The following is a 16,139-nucleotide window of genomic DNA, read 5'->3' on the forward strand; positions in this document are numbered from 1 at the left end:
TCATTATAAAGTTTGGAATAGAAGACATGAAAAGCTTCCATGATCTTCAAGGAGTTCTGAGTAAGATCGCCAGTCTTAGTGCAGAGTTTAGGGAAGGTTACGGTTTGTATTTTTGGGCTGATTTTGGCTGCCAGTTTAGATTCTACCTTATCTTTTTGAGTGTAAAATCTAGCTCAGGTCCATCTTAAATGTTTCTCGGCAGAAGGGTCAATGCTAAGTTTAGTTTAATGAGAGCTGCATCTAGGTCAGGTTAAATTGTCAGTGGTAGGATTATTTTTGTGGCGTTTGCTGAGAAGGGGGAATTCTTCTGACATCTTTTGTACTTCTGCATTTTGTTCACGCTTGCGTTGTGAAGAGATGTGAATACGTTTCCCACTCATTACCATCTTATGAGCTGCCCTTAATGTTCCCGGGGAGACTTTGTTATTGTCATTTTCGGTGAAATATTCCCTTAGGGTCCCCTCCAATGTCGTGCAGTGTACAGGGTTGCTCAGGAGTGTTTCATTAAGGAACTATTTGAAGGGGCCTTTGACCCTTGCAGAGAAATTTAAGGTTAGCATCACTATTGAGTGATCAGAAAGAGAAATGTCCTGAATTTTGGAGGAGACCACTGAGGGAATTGCTGTGGATTGTAGAAAGATGTTATTCTATCCTGGAATGGGTGTGGTGCGGCACAGAGAAATGTGTATAGTCCTTGACATGGGGGTTCATTTCCCTTCAAATGTCTACCAAGCCATTAATATGCAACAACTGTGCAAATTTAGAGCTCTGTCTGGGGGTTGTTTGGATTTTGGGGTTCCCAGGTTGGACTTATCTAAGGAGAGATCAAATGGCAGATTTGCATCTCCCCTAGAACAACCATGCCTGTGAGATAAGGTCGTAATGTGTGCATCATATTTTTGAAAAATCTCCCTTGGCCTTTATTTGGTGCATAGTATGAAACAAATGTATAGGTCTCCCCATCTATTGTACCTGATACAAGCAAGTAGCATCCTTCAAGATCTCTAATAGTCTTGGTGGGAGAAAAATTTAGGTATTTAGCAAAACAAATTGCCACCCGTCTCGTTTTGGTTTTCTGCATTCGCTAGAAAAAATTGTGGGAATCTCTTGTGAATAAAGGATGGGCTGTACGAGGCTGGGAAGTGTGTCTCTTGTGATACCAAGACGCCTGCTTCTTGGGTATGATAAAACTGTAAAATTTTCCGGGGTTTAACAGGGGAATTCCTTGAACGTTATGGGATGATATCTGCAAATTCTAATTGCTGCAAACTTAGCCATGGATCAAAATGGGGGAGAGCTCAAAGGAAGGTAAACATCTCACCACAAGCAGAAAGGGGTCCCCCTAGAGTGAAGTCTTTCTAAATGCTGAGATGTCCCATTCTTGTCCATTGGAGTAGAAGAAGCGCCAGGAAAACCTTGGAAGGGGAAAGGATTGAGAAGTAGAGAAGAGGGGAAGCATTAGCAAAGAAGGAAGGAGGAGGAGATGAGAGAAAATACATAAATAAGCATATTAAACACTTTAGCCCAAAACCCATTTGGATTGAGAAGGGACCGGCCACTTCTCAACCCTAACCCCACAAGAAAAAACTTCCACCTAAACCTGGGGGAAGTAATCTGTCTCCGAGAAGGGTTAAACACTTCTCAAAAGCAGACGGAGGCGCATTGTGATCTCACCAGTCACCCCACCCTGGAAAAGACCTACAAATTTAATAAAAACAGAGCTTTGCTTTTTGTAAGTTAGAAATATCTGTCATACCCAAGGGGACCGCACTCCCACCCCCCCACCAACTGCGACCCCATGAATTGAAATGCAAACATGGGGGTATCCGCTGTTAGCCAGGTGGGGCCAGAACACAGCCCTGAGGGCCTGCCCAATAACATGTGGGGGTAAAATATCAGAGTCCAGAGAGAAACCTTGTGCTGGAGAAACCTGCAGGATAAACCATGTAGGATAGTGCTGATTCTTTCCCTAATCAAAACCAGTGGCAGTTGTTGTGCTGCGATTAATATATCAGTTCTCTTCTGAAGCTTAACGTATGATTGAGCAATTAACAAACTAGCAGATTTCAAAAGAGGGCCTCCTGGGGGATTAGTAACCTAACCAGTCAACAATCTAAATAAAGTGTGATAACCATCACAGTGAGTGGATTTGTTTCCAAAGATCAGATTGAGGGGTCTGAGAGGAAGGGCAGCGTCTTTGATCCGTAAGTTGTCCTCATGGCGGGTGAGAGTCCTCTGACCTCTTGTGTTGTTGTTTGACAAATTGGAGTCAGGGGGCTTGGTGGGGATGGTTGTTTGGAAGAAGATGCCCCTCTGTAGGAGGGAAGTTGTGGGAGTTCCTGGGTGATCAGGCCAAGGTGTAAGAGCAATCTCTTGCCCTCAATAAATGATGAGAAGTTGTAGGCCTTGTTCCGGTAAGGAAAGTCCAGGCGCAAAGGGAAGGCCCATCTATATGCGATTCCGTTTTGAGCCAAAACCTGCAGTAAAGGTTTTAAAGAGTGTAAATTGTGTATGGTGAGAGATCCACAAAGATCTACACTGGGTCCCCCAAGATTAAAAGCTGATCAGAGTTACGAGCTGATTTCATCATCTCCCCTTTTACCGCATAGAAGTTCGGTTTGACTATAATGTCCCGAGGAAGGCCGTCCGATGGTACTGGTTGTAGGGCAGCCCTATGTGCTCTGACCAGCTCCAGCCGGTGCTCTGGGATGTCAGGGATTAAGTCCTTTATGAATGTGCGGATTGCCGGATACACTTCTTTAACTGACTCAGGGAGGCCATGGATTCTGAAGTTGTAGCATCTAGACCTGTTTTCCAAGTCGTCAATTTTGGATATAGCTGTTTCTAATTGATCAGTAAGGTCCTGGAGTCTGTTAGAGTTCTGGTTAACTTTATCGACTGGTCAGTTTTCTTTTCCATTACTTCTTTTCTTGCCCCAATATGTTGGAGGTCAGCAATTTCAGCATCTAATTGCACAAAGTTTAAGCCTGGGAATGGTGTTTGTAGGCTTTGGTGTCAGTTTAGCCTTACTAGACATGTGCACTTCCGAAAAATGTGTTTGTTTTTGTTTTCTTTTCATTTGGGGTTTTTTTTGTTTGTTTTTCGGGTCATTCGTTATGAGCGAAATTTGTTAGTTCAAATTAATTTGTAACTTCGGAAAAATGTGAATTTGTTATGTTCCATTCATTTAGAGGCGGTATTCGTTATTTTGATAATTCGGAAATTCGAAAATAAGAACGAAAATCCGAAAATTTGAAAGAACTAACTAATGCTAACTATTAAATTATAGATATTGGAATTTCCTTTCAAATTTGGTTGTTAGTCAACGTAACGAATACCAGTTCATCCAAAGTTACAAATTATCTGAAATAACAAATGGCGCTTCTAAACGAATGGAATGTAACAAACTAATAATAATAATAATAAATACATTATTATTTATTATTATTCATTTGTTACGTTCCATTCATTTAGATGTGGCATTAGGTATTTTGGATAATTCGTAACTTCAGATAAATTTGTATTTGTTACGTTCACTAACAGCCAAATTTGAAAGAATATTCCAATACTTATAATTTAATAGTTAGTAATAGTTATTATTAGTTAGTTATTTAGTTATTTTGGATTTTCACATTTTCAGGTTTTCTGTTCTTATTTTTTTATTTTTGTTCTTTCGAATTTTCAGATTTTCGAATTTCAGATTTTTATTCTATCGAATATTCAAAAAAAAAAAAAAAAAAAATGGGTTTTCGTTAATTTGAATATTTCTGAATTAACGGATTTGTCCAATTTCATTGAAAAACAAATTTGTAACAAAACAAATTGCACGTGTCTAAGCCTTACCCAGGATGAAACTAACTACTAAGATTAATAATTCTGAAGTAGGCTACTACAGCTATAGCATCAAAGAATACATTAAAGAAAACATGGTTCTCCCTTCTGGGTTAGAAGTAAGCTGTCTTAATCGTATCTTACCCTAAATAGTAAAGGGTGGATCATAAAAGCTCTTTATTTCACACAAAACTTTTTTTGTGAAGAACTTCTCACAGGCTGATACTTGAAATTTTAAAGGTGTCTCACATGACATCCCCAAGCAACTCAATACTATATTGAGTAGGGGAAGGTAGAATCCCAGCTTCTATGCCTTTACACCGACATAGTTATCAAAGTGAATACCTCTTGTTACCTTGTCATGTTTAGACGGGATTTTGTGAATTCTGATGGTAGCAGTGGCAACCATATCCCCCACAGTTCTGGTGAGAAAATCAATTGTGTACTCTTCCATGTGCAGACATTTGAGTTTAGCACCCTCAAAAAAGTTCCTTTAAACATATTAACATGTCTCAGACCCAAATTCCTCCCCACCATTTTGAGCTGTCCTTCTTAGCCCATAAATTACTACTTAAGAAAAGGGTCATTCACCTAAACACCTCCTTAGATAACAAACTATCTCCAACTATACTTGCAGCAATAAGAGCCTGGGGACATCTTAGGAACTACCCTAATTGGTCTAGAGTACAATTACCACTAAAACTATCTATTTCAGCACTTAGTCACATCATACCAGACATTAATCTAAAGTCATGGATGGAGAAAGGTATCCAACACATAGAAGATATAGTAGATGGCACTTCAGTCAAGACATTCCCCACTCTGCAAAAAGAATATTGTCTTCCTAAGACACAACAGTACAAATACATGCAGGTCTCTCAACTCCTAAAAAGAAACTCGAACATAATAACTACTCTACCCACAAAGATTACCCAATACTATACACAAACCCCAAACAAATGAAAAGGGATTTCAATCTTATACTCAGGGCTTCAAGAGAAAAACTTCTGTGTCAAATCACAAACTTTGTTAGCATGGAAAAATGAATTGGGACAAGCTTACCCACCTGAACAATGGGCAAAAACCATTTAAAATTACCTACACATCTACCCAAAGCACCAACCTATGGGAGATACAGCAAACAATCTCTTAGATGGTAACTAACACCTAGCACCTAGTAGCATCTCAAAGATATACCACAATGCCTCCCCTAAATGTTGGAGAATGTGTGGAGAATATAGCACCTTATTTAATATTCTTTGGAGCTTCCCTAAAATTAAACTGATGTGGACCCAGATAGAAAACATTATGCAAAATATTACAAGATCGAATCATCCACTAATACCAGAAATGGCTATACTATCATTAGAATTAGAAACTATACCTCCCTCTTATAGAACAGTAGAGTCTCATTTATTGCAAGCAACCAGGCTGACAATTCTCAGACACTGGAAAGACAGAGGCACCAAATATATTAGAGGTAATCTGTAAACAGTACTTAAACCTCTAAAAAATTAGTGGTGTAAATAATGGCGCTGAATAAAAAACTAATAAAACAAGTGAATGAATGATAAACAATAAGTAAAATATAAATAAATAAGTGATATCAACAAATATATTAGTGATCAGTGCCAAACTATATATGAATGAGCACTTATATTTCATATCACATTACAAAAAACACCCTGCGATAAGTGTGAAATAATCCAGTCTCTATTGCTAGAATACTAATATATAGTCCAGATGAACTGTGAATAAATCTGATGAATGGTGTGAAAACAAATATTCTGAATGTTGTTCTTGTGATCATCCACCACACCTCAGTGCTTGTGCTTCCACTCCCCTCAAAGACTCGCACACACCAGCTGCATTTGCTTCGCACTCTCGTGTTTGGCGCAACTTGCCTCAACCCACACATATAAGTATTAAAATTGATATCCAAACTCCAAACGTATATGACAAGGTTCCCTTTTTCCCAAGAAGTGATTGCTCCACATGCAAGTGAAAAAAAACACTCCAATAGTGTGATATAGTACAAACCAATTTATTAAAAAATTCAGCAATCCTACACCATTGCACTCACATGTGCCAAATACAAAACAAGCCAAAAGATGTCACAACAAGGAATTCCACGCACGGATAAAATGATCTAGAGTGGTCGCGGCGGACCCAGGGTGTGCAGTAGCTGTTGCTAGTCTCACCCACACCTCCGTCCCAAGCCTCCACTTCCCGATGCAGCGCGTCACATCACAACGTCCTACGTCACGCTTAGATGGTTGCCATATAGCCACGCCCCAACATGTTTCCTCACAAAAGGACTTAAAGTGGAGTTCCACCCACTTTTACAACTCTTCAGCATCCCTCACTAAACTGTGCACTGTAAACGAATTGGATATTTTTACATTTTTTTTCTCAGCGCTTACTGTATATCTGCTGTATTCATTTTTCACTTCCTCCTCCCTGGCCGCGGCCCATCGCATCATTTCCTGTTTGCAATGCCTTCTGGGAAGGGGCGGCAACTTCCTCTGACACTGCCGTTGCTATGGAAACCTGACCTGAAACCTATTACTCTGTTTGTGCTGCACTGAGCATGTGCGAGATATGAAAGGATGAGATCCAGGAAGAAATACAGTCTGGCTTCAGATGCCCAGACTTAAGATGGCCACAGCCTGCTGTAAGTTTATAAAATAACAAACTACTGCTATAAACTGACAAAACAGACCTTAGTTTACAGATTAACTTTACTAGAATACATTAAGCTTGTGTATTATAGGGGTATTTTTATTTAAAAAGTATAATTTCGGCCGGAACACCACTTTAATCATGGGATTTGCTGCATGGCACGGTGATCCTCCCTTTATCCACTGAATGCCCCAAGTGGGGGGAAAACAAGATCCCTTGCTTCTGCGCACTCCCTGTGTCCCCGTACCCGCAATACATTGGTTATTGAAACTTAATACTACGGATACATTCAAATATTGTCAAAGCGACAGTACACAGATATAAGAATGTATAGATATCATTTTAGCTAATCTGACCGCCTGTCATATGCTCGATAATCAGCCAGCATCACGGATAGCATACCCACTAGTTCCTCAAAACCTAGTTTGACATGCAAATGCACCTTATATTTGTGAGATCACCCATAAAAATGACCAATGATATATGCTTAAAAAATAAAATAAAAGTATATATAAAAAAACTGATGACTCACATCATATCTTATTGAGTTAGTGGGACCGAGCAATGTGTAGGAATGATGAACACCCCCTCATTGAATCTACTAGAACAGTCTCCATCCCGCTGCTCTCTAACTCCATATATTATATTAAAATTAATATTAAATATAAAAAAATAAATAAAAATGCAATAGGCTAATGATTACCTATATGAGACCCCATACTCATTTGTAATGTACAAATTCTTTTCAATTCTGGCTGCATAAGCAACCCTAACACCAAACACATTAAAAATGAATAGTATTACTACAGCTATTAAAATTTTTTGATGAAACAATTAAGATCTAATTCAATGTGGCCAATTTTATGTGGGTCGTACTAAAAGGCTTTTAAAGGTACATGTTGCAGAACATTTGGCAAACATAAGTAAGGGGTTCAAACACCATAGCATGTCTCTTCACTTTAAGGAGAAGCATGGTCAGGATCCAAGTCTGCTGCAATTTTGTGGAATTGATTATGTTCATCCCTCTTGTAGAGGATCAAACCGGGTCAGGGATCTATCTCGGAGAGAGACCCAATGGATTTTTTTGCTGAAGTGTTTATCCCCAAGAGGCATGAACATTGAATTAGATCTTAATTGTTTCATCAATATAGTTCAAGTAGAAAAAGCACCTGTACGTCTGGAGCGCTGGCCGGTGAGCTCATGAGAGGTGACACAAGCGCGTCGCTCCACCCTACGCATTTCGTAATAGAGTTACGTCATCCAGGGGCACAGGCGGTGCGCTGCATCACCTCCCTTTATAACATGACAACCTGACCAAGCCTCATTATGAGTCTTATTCCATCAGCGGACATGCGCACTAGTGCCAAAACTAGTTAGACCGTCCGTATAATGTTGAACAGCAGATACAGCTCGGGACAAATCACAGATATCAATCGCCATAATATTGTCAGTAAAAATCAAACCAACAACATCTAGGCGACCAATAATTACCGAACTGCAGAGGCCGGAACAAGAAATACATTAAAAAGAAAATGTAAGTGAATAGTCAAATTGTGTAACATTGCCCAACCTGGGTGGAAGTGAAATAAATGTACATACCTGTGTCGCTCATAGCCGCCAACTTGGGCGACACCCAATGGCCAAATTAGGAATGAAAATAGAAAGTAAATAAAATAAAAACTACAAGGCGAGAATCCATACCAGGATTTAAAAATATAGGCAAGTATTCATAAGCCACTAACTCTTGACGGATATCTGAATGTGAGTATATAACGGCAGCACAAAAGAACCTAGAATTGCTCACGGCCGCCAGGGTGTATGTTAAAAGCCGGAAACACTGCCAAAGAATGCATAGGAGACATACTGATAAAGTGTAGGAGACCCCCAGTGGATAGAGTATGAATTACAAACATCCACTTACATCTATACGAGAATTTAAAAATATGGGCAAGGATTCAAAAGCCACTGACTCTTGACGGATATCTTAACGTGAGCAACTAACGGCAACACAAAAGAGCCTAAAATTGCTCATGGCCACCAGGAGTATATGTTTTAAGCCGGAAGCACCGCCAAAAAGAGTACATGGGGGACATACTGATAAAATATAGGAGACCCCTAGTGGATGGAATATGAATTACAAACATCCACTTAAGAAAACATAAATTCATGAGCCACTAGCCCTTGGCGGACGTCTGAACATTAGCATGTTAGGATATACATTAGCATTAGTGAAAACCTAAGATTGCTCACGACTATCAGTATAAAAGTTAAAAACCGGAACTGCCACCAAAAATTGTGGGGAACACATTGGTAGAATATGGGAATTGCAATTTGGCAATCATCTGTTTAAAATGAATACATTAAAAACTAAAAGCTATATATTGTCAAAAAATATTGACATAAGGAGCACGTATATAAATGTAAATGCAAAAACATCCAGATGGATAAAGGCTCAGAACTGTAAAGGCTGAGTATATGTTAAGAATAATATCTAAAACCATGATAATCTATTTCAAAAATACATGTAACAATGAATGTGCATGTAATAGCACAATCTTATAAGAACACAGCACAACTGTGGGTGAACATGGTATCTAAAAAGGCTAAAAGAATAGTCAAACATAATACAATGTGAATCCCTCATCAAGATTTATTGATGAAGGCATTCACATCCGTGTGAACGTTCAGGCCAAAGGGCACATAAGTTTTGAGTCTGTGGATCCAAGCCATTTCTTGTTTCGAAATATCTCTAACCAATAGGCTGCCTCCCAAGTGGGGTCTGTACTTGTCAATAATATATAAATAATGTATTAGATGGATCCCTCTTGTGTACATGGTCGTAATGTCTTGATACTGGATGTTTGTCATAGTCTCTCCTTATATTACCAATGTGTTCATTCAATCGGACACGTAGTGCCCTTTTATTCCTCCCAACATATTGTAGCCCACAAGGGCACTGTATGAGGTAGACCACACCTTCAGATGTACACGTAATAAAGGGTTCAACCTCATAGGATCGTGAGGTGCTGGTAGATGCAAAAGTGAATGTCCATCTCTCTTTACATATATTAAGAAAGCAAACCTGGCACTTCCCACATCTATAATAACCTGTAAGGTTCTGAAGAAAACATCTATTTTCTTTCGGAGGGTCCTGAACAGAAGGGGCAATCCTACTTCCCAAAGAGGATGCCCCCTTGAAAACAACCCTGGGCCTAGCGGGTAAAATAATGCTAAGCACTTGGTCACTGGTTAGGACATGCCAGTGTTTCCGGATCAATTTCTTAATGGTCTGATGTTGCACCGAGAAGGTTGTGATAAACGGTGTGATAGTGGGAGGATCTTCCTTTTTTGGAGGGACAGCTATCAAAAGTGAAGCTCTATCCCTGTCGCGTGCTGTTTTGACAGCCTGGGACAGGAAGCCTTGATCATAGCCCTTCTCAATAAACCTGCTAGAAAGAATGGCAGCCTGTTCTTCAAAAGTATTGATTTCCGTACAGTTACGTCTAAGGCGTAAAAACTGGCCCTGAGGAACTGACAGCTATCTAACGAAATATATGAATTCCTGTCGGTAGCTTTAAAAAGAGTAGATGTCACAAATCTGTCCTCGACAATCTGAATCTTTAAATCAAGGAAATTAATTTTGTTAGGGCTGGCTTCAAAATTAAGTTTGATACCTCTGTTGTTGTTAAGAGTTGCCATGAAGCTGTGCCATGAAGCTGTATCTGCTGTTCAACAGTATTCAGAGGGTCTAACTGGTTTTGGCACTAGTGTGCATGTCCGCTGATGGAATGAGGCTCAGAATGAGGCTTGGTCGGGTTGTCATGGTATAAAGGGAGGTAACGTAGCATGCCGCCCGTGCCCCTGAACGATGTAACTCTATTACAAAACACACAGGGAGGAGAGGCGCACTTGTGTCACCTCTCATCGCTATTGTTGTTACCAGTAGGACAGGCTAGTCTGTGAGCTCACCGGCCAGCGCTCCAGACATACAGGCGCTTTTTCTACTTGAACTATGTGAGTGTAACTTTGCGTTTTTAACATATAATAAAGTTTTAAAGGTTTTATACTATTGGAGCATTTTATCTTTCATTGGGTATTTACCCATCTGCGAGCTGGGGATGTCACGTTGAAATCTGAAGCATTTTTGTCCCGTTGGCTGTGTTTTGAACACCATACTACACCATTAACAAATTCAGGTTTTGGCTGTATTGGATATGGTCCGGAGGATAGCTTCCAATTCAGGCTTTCCCTGATCCTCTGTAGTGGGGGATCATGGGTCTCTGGTAAGCGGCAAAAATACATTCTTTGGTGGTGGATCTAGCACTATACATTTTTCTCCACATTATCAAGGATCCCACAATTTTGGATGGACTTCTTATAATAATTTATCATCTTATTTCACGGGTGATACAGTCAATACATGTTTTTGGACTCACTTTCACATATTTATAATTGTTTATTATATCAATCATTGTTTATCTATTTTGGTGTTATGACACTTTTCACAATTTTCTCACATCAGATGTGATAATAATATGGTAATGTGTCCGTATATAAATAAGTATATGTATGTATATTATTGTTTATTTAGCTTGATTCTATATTTTTACCATTTGAATTTTACTGTGTTTATGTTGCGCAGGAGAATTGCTGCTTCACAGTTCATTAAATCATTTATTATCACTTTTAGGGTTTTGATATTTAGGTCTATATTTTTTTCACGAGAGCGCACCAACTCAATAAGCTATGATGTGAATCATCAGTTTTTTATATATACAATATATAGTGTACAAGTATAACTGTACAATCATATCATGATACAATGGTAGTGAATTAGAAGGTACGGTACATTTAGGCAAGACACAATAATCATACATTTTACGGTACCATGCTGAGGATTTAGATTCTATGTTATATTGCGAAAATTGTTTTTTTTAACCAGCAGATGTGGGGAGTTAGTTACAAGGTTGAAGGGGTGTAGAGGGTTCCCAGGGGTCATGGGTAAATGGTTTTTGGTTGTGTTTTTTTTTTTTTTTTTTTATTGGTTTGTATTTATCAATTCAAGGTTGTTAGATGCAGGCATATTTGGGAAATTTGTCTCCCAACATTTTTGTGGATCAAGGCTTTTGCGCTTCTGTTTTTTTTTCAGCTAAATATAGGTTTGCTTGTTTTATTTTTATTCAGGCCTTAGCTATAGTTTGCTTGGACCTTGTTAGTATTCAAAGTAAGAGCTTGAATTTTGCATTAGAGATGTATGGTGATCAATTATTTAGGATGGCCAAAGTGGGATCCAAAATGGTGGAGTGACCTAATAAATTAGACAGGATGTCAAATAAATATTTTGGCCCAAAAGGCCTGAGCAATAGGCAGGACCACCATATTTATACATGGGACCCCTTATCTGTGCAACTTCAGAAATTGGTAAATGGATAATTGGGAACAAACTTGTGTATCCGGGCTGGGATTAGGTACCAGTGGGACAGCACTTTATAATTTATTTCTAGCACGGCAACATTTATTTAGGAGTATGTCATGGTTTCCAAAACATGATTCCTCAAGAGTGTTATTGAGGTCCACTTGCCTCTTGTGTGTGTAGGAGGGAGATGTGTAAGTAAGTTAACTATCATAATACAGTACAGGGAGGATATTAAACATGGGGCATGTGGGTCCCTTTAATACTTTTGCTCTAAGTTTTTGAGGATGTGAGGGGTGTCAACCTTGGTTGGATAGCAGAATTCATTCCGTAGGGTTTGGAAAACATTTGACTTACCAAGTATCTAATAGTATCAGCAATAATAACAATAGAGGACGTCCCAAGTATTATAAGGGTAAAAGGAATGTTCTTCATAATCTTACCACCATCATATAATGGTGCGATCCTAGTAACCATAAAAGGTAAAATACAAGGTTGTCAGGCTCAAGATGATCCAAAGAAAGTGGTTACTTCACAGGACCATGCAGTTCTCATAAAATGTGTTCTTACAAAGTTTGAAAAGTATTACAAAATATAAAAAAACCCTTCCGCCTTTACATCACATTAAAAATTAGCAATGGCAAGAACACGAAAAGCAGCTGCTACTGCTAGAACCCACTATCCATTCACACTCTATTAGTGTACAGGCAGAAATTGTAATGAAGTAGTCAGGCCAATCCAAGGCCGGTCTAAATGGAGCGAGGCCTAAAGGGGTAGCCTCTTGCACTGGGGACTGCAATATCACCCAAGCTCAAATGAGTCAAAATAATGTATAGTGGACAAATACCCCAACAGTTGCTTAAGGCCACTCTCCAGAATGCCTAACCAGATATTGCTTCAACCTGCAGTAATCTTAATACCAATAATATACTGTACAGGCTCCCAGGACAGATTCAAAGGTAGTATGCAGACTTCCAGTAGTGAAGCAAAATAGTCCAGTAAAGCTGTCAAAAATGCAGATAGAGGTTGCATGTGAATAAATAGCAGGAAATGGATATGATAGTTCACATATGTTCAGACACTGGTCTGACCAGTAGGGCATAGCAGCAGTAAGCACAGCCAGGCAAAGCACATAGCAGACAGTGTAGGTGGGCAGTGACAAAAGGACAGATATACAGAGCTTTGTAGCAGACTAGCTAAAGCTGACTTAGTTGGAGCACAAAGCACCTAGTACCAGCATCACCAACTCATTACCTGTCTGGGAAGTACGTCTCTTGCCAATCCATGGTGGTCTGGCTAGAGCAGTCCTCCGGTATATTGTAGTGAATGGCCAGTTCCTGGGTGTCAGTTGGGGCAGATTCTAGCTAGCCTACAATGTCTCAGTTTCCTGCGGCTCCTATTTCCCTCTGTTCCCTTCCACTATGGTGCCTGGTGGCTGCAGATTGGAGTGTGCATGCACACAGGAGCTTCCGGGCACGATGACGTCACCTCAAAATGTTTCATCCACCAATGAGTGCTGGCTTCTTCATTGGCAGGGGGAAACATGGCAGTGCTTTGCTTACTGAGACCGCTTACTCTTCTTATTTTCCATGTGATTGTATATCTTTTTTAAATAAATGATACTTTAGGTATACTACATCATGAGGCTTCTCCTTTTTTCATTTGGGTACTGTTTGTGAAGCACTGTGATGTTTAAGGAGTGAGAAAGAATGCTTCTGAGTGACATCCCTTAATTATCTGTCATGTACCTTATGGATGAGCCTGACGTGCAGAGGGAAAGCCTCCCAAACAGTGCCCGGGCTCGGAGACCACGGATGTTGAGCCAGTGGCAGGAGAGCATGGTGAGGTATGGGTGCCTGTGAAGTCTTCTATGTAGCGGATGTGACATCAGAAGGACAGGATAGCTTGAACAGCAGGTGTTGGCAGGAACAGCAGACAGTGGACTGGTGGCAGCAGGCAGCAGTGGGCAGATACCAGTAGCAGGTGCAGGAAGACTGATGGCCCCGGTAAAAGACACCCCAGCAGGGAATAGGCAGTTGCATGCAGAGCAGAAGAGCCACAGGATGCGTGGTTATACAAGCCAGGTCAGTTACAGACGGTCAGATGCAGGCAAAGATGGCAGACAAAGAAAGGCAAAGATCAGATTCAGGCCAGGGCCAGGGCAAGAGATAGTCAAGCAAAGTCAAAGGCAAGCTGGATCAAATACAAAAGTCAGCTGGAACAGGTTCAAAAACATGGGTACAACTGCAGATCAGACAATGGACCAGTGTGGCTGCTGTGCTTATATAGGGCAATTGGCCTCAGTGTCAATGGCTAATACATGCTCACATCTGTGTGGGCTCACGGGCGTGCGCACAGTTCACCTGAGTGCAATAAGACAGGCATTGGCATGCATGCGCATGTGCATTTGCATGTGCCTCAGAACTTCAGTTCTGCTATGGCCAGCACATTCCTGACATGATCTTAACCTGGAGCTGGCTGCTTGGACCCTCAGTAGTGTTTAAAAGTGCAAACTGATCCCTTTGTGTTGAGATCTGTATTTATGGTAGGGAGCTGTGCATGGGGAGCAGTACCTGAATACTGGAAGTACTTTACATTTATTTAAATGTCACTATAAGCACCCTGATTCACTTGGTGGACTTTGGATTAATTTATTGGACTTTTCATACACATGTACTGATTATTATTTATTGTTCATTTCACGTTATTGAAACGTTCTAATCATTTATATTATTGTGTGCATATTATTTTTTTTAGTTTTAATGTAGATATTAATTATTGGTGTACTCTCGGTTTATTGGATTTATTTATGCTTTTATTAGTTTATATTGGTTTTATAGATATATGCACACTCATTTTTCATATAGACCCTTAAGAGAATGCATGGCATTTCTGAATGAATGTAGTCAAGGTGGAGAACTGAAAACATCACTGCCCCACCTCTCCACCTCAATCAATCAGATGGCGCTTCATCTTCATTCAAAAAATACAAAGCATTCTCTGAATGTTGCCTATGCTGATTGGCTGACCTCCTGTATTTACAATACATCAGGCTGGCCGCTTAGCATGAGACCCAGAAGCAAATGGAGATCACTGAAGTAGCAGTGCCTACGTCTGTGATTTCCAGCTTCCAGAGGCATTGGACAGGTATAAAATACAATGCCTGGAATTCATCTTTAAAAGGTCCCCTAGTGCAAAAAGTGTTATTTTGTGCTACTGTGGGAGATTGTTGGGTGATTGTTTAAATAGTCTCATGAGTGAACTTTAATAGTAAAATCACCAAAAATCTCCTATATGAAAAAATTGTGATGGAATTTAATTGCTAATAAAACTTCTAATACCTGAATTAATTGCAGCATTGTGCAATCATGAGACATCGCTCACTCAATCTCAAAATAAAGCAGCTTACATTAAAATAATGCTATAAAAGCATGAGATTTTAGTAGCTCAAATAAGCTACAAAAAAAATTGTCCACATAACCCTAGGCTTACTGCTTCCTAGGTCAGCTTATTGCTTATTGGATAGAGGTGATGATGGTTACTGTAGGAAAAGCAGTGAATTTTTGATCCAGAAATATAAACTGCATATTCGGAAACTATGTGTGTCAGTGTGCAATGTGAAATAAATGTGCAAATGACAAGGCTGCACATAAATACACATCCTAAAAATAAATGTACATTGTATTTGAACTGTGTATTTAGATGTCTGCCTGGAGTTCTACTTTAAATTATGAGCATAGCAACTCTTTTTCCTGTCGCATCATGGCAGCATACACTTTGGGTTGTGACTCCGCCTCCACAACCTGATAGGACCACATAGCTATAAATTGATGAGTAGGCACCCGCCCCAGTATTCTCTTATTTTTCCTCACCTGTCAGGACCGCACGGATCAGCACCCCCTTACCGCTTCGCCCCAGCCAGGTTCTAGCCTCTCCTGGGTGGAAGTCCTTCCTGTACAGCCTCTAAACGAGCTAAATGAAAGGAGCCCCACTCTGGTGATTTCAGGGGCACCCCTTTTTTCGTTTCTCTGCCTGACCATGATATAAGCTTTAAACAGGCTTGATGTGTTAGCAGCCCATATAAAGCCTTAAATAGGCTTGCTGGTGGAATGGCCTCGGAAGTCTCAGCCTGGCCTCAGGAAATAAGCCTTAAATAGGCTTAGTTGTGTGCAGCGGTCTCCTCCCCACTCTCTCCTACCTTCTGGGCTCTGTT

This window comes from Aquarana catesbeiana, linkage group LG03 (genome assembly GCF_042186555.1).
Source record: "Aquarana catesbeiana isolate 2022-GZ linkage group LG03, ASM4218655v1, whole genome shotgun sequence".
Taxonomy (NCBI): domain Eukaryota; kingdom Metazoa; phylum Chordata; class Amphibia; order Anura; family Ranidae; genus Aquarana; species Aquarana catesbeiana.